The 6,061-nt window shown below is 44.0% G+C and overlaps 1 pseudogene; it reads right to left on the reverse strand.

Annotated features, from left to right (window-relative positions):
• Positions 1 to 3,926: 3,926 nt before the first annotated feature.
• On the reverse strand, positions 3,927 to 4,844 carry LOC138387465 (small ribosomal subunit protein uS2-like; annotated as a pseudogene).
• Between the last annotated feature and the right edge of the window lie 1,217 nt (positions 4,845 to 6,061).

A 6,061-nucleotide genomic window follows, 5' to 3' on the forward strand; every position in this document is an offset into this window, starting at 1 on the left:
GGGTGATTGATACCACCCAGTTACTCAAGGCATAAATCTTGTACCTACCCTTCACTCCTTCCTCTCTCTCCCACCAACCATCAGTCCCCATGTCCAGTCAATTCTAACTCTTCAGATCTCCAGACTTTGCCATTTTCTTTCCACCCCCCTCACCTAAACTCACTCATCATCACCTCTAGTTTGCCTTATTCTAGCAGCCTTTGAATGCTCATTTATTGCCAATCTTACCCCCAAACCTTTCCCATACTAAGTTCTCTACACTACAGCCATAGTGTTCTTTAGAAAATGCACATCTTAACTGTCACTCCCTGCTTAAAATACTTCAATGACTCCCCCATGGCCCGCAGGGTCCAGCCCTCTACAATGGTTTACAAAGTCTTGCATAGCCCCCCCTCCAGCCTTGTACCTTGTGACCCATTCTCATTCTCTGCAACTGGCTCTTCCAAATTAACTGAGCTTCTATAAACGTGCTCAGTTCTTTCTTACTTTTCCCTGCACGTGCCACTCTTCTCACCCTGTGCTGCCCTCCCTCCATTCTCCTGGCTAATTCCAACTCACCTCTCAAGAATTAGATAATATATCGTTTTTTATAGGAAGACTTTCCTGACTCCCACCATGGATTTAGGTGTTAATCCTAGTGTCTACCCAAACCACATTCTTTATCCATTCCACTTCACACTCTTCCCACTGCGTGTTAATTTTCTATTTTCTAGTGGTGGTTTCAAAACATGTCTGCATATTGATACTTTCCCAATGAAGAGGTGAAATCCAATTCTTCTTCCCTTGAATATGAGTGGGCTTTTGTAACTGCCACAAGGAATGGAATGCAGCCAAAGTGATGCCATGTGACTTTTGAAGCAAGGTCAGAGAAGGCTAGGCAACTTCTGCTGGTTTCTCTTGGGGTGCTCATTCTTGGAAGCTGATCACCACACAGTGAAGAGGTGGAAAGACTTCTATATGGTGGCCACACACCACCTAGTTCTCAGCTGGAAGCCAGCATCAACCTCCAGATAGGTAGTGAGCAAGCCTTCAGGTGATGCCAGTCCCCAGCCTTTGACCTGCAGAAGATATGCAGCAGAGATGAGCTGATGCTCTGTGCCCTGACCAAATTAGAGATTTGTGAGCAAAATAATTTATCTTTTCAGTTTCAGTGTTAAGTTTGGATGTCTTTTTATGTAGCAATACACACCAGAAGCATTTGTCCATTTTCCCAGTACATTCTTGAAGGTAAGGACAGTGGCTAGTTAACTACTGTATCTCCAGCACCTGGCATATAATAGGTTCTCTATGTCTATTGAATGTGGATGAAAGAATAAAATATGGTTTTAGCTTTTGAAAAGCAAGTTCAGAAGAAGAAGAATGAGCTTCACAGAAAAGATGGAGGCCATCTTGATATTTGAAGAAGGAATCGGAGGAAAACAGATACTTTTTTTTAATTTATTTTTTTAGAGATGGGGTCTTGCTATGTTGCCCAGGCTAGTCTTGAACTTCTGGGCTCAAGTGATCGTCCCATCTCAGCCTCCTGAGTAGCTGAGGTTACAGGCATGAATCACCATGCCTGGCTTTAAAACAGATACTATTGACATCATTCTCATGTCTAAGAGTGGCCTTTTGCTTCCTGCACCATTTGATATACATGGGAGAAGAAACAATATACCTAATCTTTATTTGACTAAAGGGTTTTCCCAGGGTCCTTAACTATAGAACTCAGTGGCTCAGAATGAGGAAAATCACATCCTTCTGTAAATTCATGGTTTCAGAATGTACAAATATGAGCCTGAGAACCAATTTATAAAATAAATTTATTTACTCTAGATAAAGGGAACAGCCTTAAAGACTATATAAAATTTAAGAGCTGTGGATTACTAATCAGGATCTCTAACCTCTTCCATAGCTTTTTGGTGCCTTTCTTTGCTTTCTTGAGTTAACGTAAGCTATTGCCTGTCATCTCCCTTCCAGGAACATCACCTTCTGTAGTCTATACATAAAATCTTGGCTTCCATTCTTTTTTTTTTTTTTTTTTTTTGTGAGACAGAATGTTGCTCTGTTGCCCTGGGTAGAGTGCAGTGGCATCATCATAGCTCACTGCAACCTCAAACTCCTGGGCTCATTGGCTTCCATTCTTTATTAAAGATGATTTCCCATGAGTATATCAGTGGTTATTTTTGCATGTGCACTGGGACCAGCTTTACAGATTACATCGCTTGTAAAGCTAGAAAAGCACCCTCTCCATGCACTCTTGACTCATGTTATCTTTATGTCACATCCAAGAGGCACCTTCTCTGGGGAGAACCACCATGTCCAGGTTTCAATCTGGCCAAGCCCCAACAAGACAGTCATGGATCAGTTGGTTATTGAGTGCCTCTGTGGATGTCTGCGTGCTTCCTGACCACACCTATATGTGGCTACAGGAATCCTGCAGATTTTTGATTTGTCTGAAAGTCTGATCAGGAAGAACAAGAAGTGTTGCTAATTGGAATTCACAAGGGTAGCTGTTTAATGAATCAGTGCATCACAGCAAAGGGAGTTACATATCCCTCCTCTGAAAAATATCTTTGGCAGAATTCGATCATTATTTATGACTCAGATTCAAGGATTCACTAAGAAGGGATGGGAGACTGTGTGTTTGCAGATGGAAGAAATAACACTGCTTCAGAGCCAAATGTTCAGCTCTTTTCCAACACCAATCAATATGTAATTTGACTGCTATTTAGTGCTAATGCTTGTTCTTTGACAACCTAGGAGAAGGTCCCACTGGAAAATATATATATATACACACACATACATATATACACATTTATTCAGCTTATTAAGTTAATGAGATTGTTTTGTTTTCCATAATCAATCAGAAAATCTGTTCTGCGTCCAATTAGTAGGTTGTTTTAATTTCTTTCTCCAAATTCAGCAAACATTTAGTGAGCCCGATTATGTCAGGCACTGTGTTAGACACTTGAGAAACAAAAGTGAGTAGGACAAAGTTTTGCCCTCAGGGATTCTGAAAAAGCTAAACGTCTGAGGGAAAATCTTAGGATGATCGTGTCTTTGCTTATTTGGTATTTCAATAAATCACTGAATGAATAGATTTCACAGTCTTCATAGACATATAATAGACACATAACAAAAATATTTATTTAATTACATCAGGCAAATCACAGTATCTTTCGGCCACTATTCACTATGCTCCTGTGTGAGCGTGGGGAGAGGCTGAATGTTTAGCAGAGGCAGTACACTTCCTTCAGGTTAATTCGTAGAAGGATAATGGACAAATAGGGCAGAAGCACGGCCGCTCTGCTTGAAGTATTAGAGAATGACTCCAGACACCTTCACCTTCTGGTTCAATCTCTCCCCTCACACCCAGAAATCCCAAAGGAAGCTGTGCAAATGCCCTGGGTTTCCAGAGGCACTGTTAGAAAATGATGCGCTAGACAGGTATCCAAAATTCCCTCCAGCTCTGAAAGTCTCTGTAGATGATGTTTTGGTCCCTTCACTGACAACGGAGTAACCCTGGCCTCATAACTTCTCAGTTTCTCAGTGGGCCAACCTGCGGGCACAATGCCCACTTGCCCCTCTAGACTGTGAGCTGCTCTTCTGTACAGACTGGCTTTATTCCACCTTGTATCTCCCATTCTTACCGCAAGGCCAGGCACGAACTAAATGACAAGAATGAACATGGAATGATGAACAAAGGTGCCTGAGAACAATTAGGATCCCCCTGGGGGAAGCCACACTGAAAGTTCTGGGAGCAGGAATGTATACTCTGATCGCCTGCTAGCTGCCTACTTTCCAAGACATGTACACACGTGCACACACATGCACACACACATACTCACACATACTTTACCCTTATTCTGGGCAAGAGAGCGAGCTGAGTCCTGCCTGAGTCCCTATTCTTTATTTCCATCTCGTTTAAGAATTTGCTGAAGAACTTAAGACCACTCAGTGGTTGTTCCGACCTATACAGTGGCCTGAGCAGTGGGAGCCGCAGAGCAGTCGTCCGTGGCAGGCTGGGCGCTCCAGTCTTCAGTGGGGACCTGCTGCACAGGCACAGAGGCACCTGCAGGCCTTCAGACCAGTCTGCGACCTCGGGATGAGTAGCAGTGACCTCAGGAGCTGGAGCAGTGCATTCGCCCTGAAGTCCCTATTTGGTCACAGCTTTCTCACCAGCAGCCTGCTCTTCCGTTTCAATCTCTTCAGGATCTCTGTAGAAGTAGAGATCGGGCACGACCTCCCACGGGTGTTCACGGGAGATGGTGCCACACGTGTGGATAACTTCCCGGGCCAGCATCCACCACATCAGACCTGCTGAGTGACCTCCCTTCTTGTTGCATGGGATGGCTGTGTCCACATAACACGGAGCAGAATCTGTGTTGCACAGAGGAATGGTGGGCAGGTTAACATACTGTGCCTCTGTGAGAGGCTGGTGGTCAGCCCTGGGATCAGCAACCACCAGAAGACGCGGCTCCCAGAACATGCCTGGATCTGGTTAGTGAAGGTTCCAGGAGTGAAGCGGCCAGCAATAGGAGTGGCTCCAGTGCCAGCAGCAAACTTCAGCACAGCTCTCTCCTCCAGTGTTCCTAAAGGACATGACACTGACATCAGCAGGGCTTTCAATGGCAACAATGGCACGAGCTGCCAACAGTAGCTTCTCCCAGGTCATCCTCGGCTTTATGATGTAGACACCATCACTTTTCCTTTCGTAGATGTACTGTTCCATTTGGAAGTCAAGGTTGGTGCCACCTAAGTGGGTTCCTGCTGCAAGGAATTTGAGGACATCCTCCTCCTTCATTTGCAGGACATCAAGGGCTCCAGACATTGTGAAGGTTTCCCTTTAAGATATGACGGGAATCCAGAACACCGTCATATGGGCCCTTCTCTGGGCAGCGCGGAAAGCCCAAGTCCCTATTCTTGGTAACTGGGTTCTGGGGCTCCTTCCTACAACATTTACTTAAGAAGCTGAGCTCTGACTCGGAGGGATGGGCAGAAGATGGGCAATATATATAACCTGAACTTTTGTACCCCCATAATAAGCTGAAATTTAAAAAAAAAAGAAGAAGCTGCTGACCTATTCTTATCCCATCCTCCCCTTTCCCTCCAGCCTTTTCTCCTCCCTTAGCTCAAAGTAGACACTCAGTACCTGTTGGTGCCGTCCCCTGTTCCTCACGTGGTGAGATCTTTAGACCGTATCCGCTTGGTCAAACTCCCTTGGATCTGCTCCAACTGGTTAATATCTTTCCTAAAGTCAGACACGTGGTTCTAGAAAAAGTACTGATGGGCATGACCATTAAAAGTACAGTGGGACGGGCATTTCTGTCTGATGAAGACGCTATTCTTCTATCATTCAGTAATTGTTTTGTATGACTGACTCACATTATATATGAAATCGACTATGGCCGGGCGCGGTGGCTCACGCCTGTAATCCTAGCACTCTGGGAGGCCGAGGCAGGTGGATTGCTCAAGGTCAGGAGTTCGAGACCAGCCTGAGCGAGACCCCGTCTCTATTAAAAATAGAACGACATTATATGGACAACTAAAAATCTATATAGAAAAAATTAGCCGGGCATAGTGGCGCATGCCTGTAGTCCCAGCTACTCGGGAGGCTGAGGCAGTAGGATCGCTTAAGCCGAGGAGTCTGAGGTTGCTGTGAGCTAAGCTGACGCCGCGGCACTCACTCTAGCCTGGGCAACAAAGTGAGACTCTGTCTCAACAAAAAAAAAAAAAAAAAAAAAAAGAAATTGACTAAAATGTTATCTTCTTTTCACAAACTAACAAGAAGCCAATTCTCCTCCCTCCCATACTTCTGCATTTTTTAAAATAACAGGCTTAAGATTTTACATTTGTCATCATTAAAAATCATCTGTTACTTTTGGAAGTTGTTCTAGCCTGCTATTTTTTTTCCTTCTTAAAAAAAATTTGATTTTTATATTCATTATATTCAATATCTCTCAAAATGTCGTGTCAAGGCATGTATAAATTTCACTCGTTATTGATGAAACCGTGGAACAATTAAGAATCTTCTGACATGCTATTTTATACCTCCCTTGAGGTTGCACTTGGCCCATTA

This window comes from Eulemur rufifrons, chromosome 7 (assembly GCF_041146395.1).
Source record: "Eulemur rufifrons isolate Redbay chromosome 7, OSU_ERuf_1, whole genome shotgun sequence".
NCBI lineage: Eukaryota > Metazoa > Chordata > Mammalia > Primates > Lemuridae > Eulemur > Eulemur rufifrons.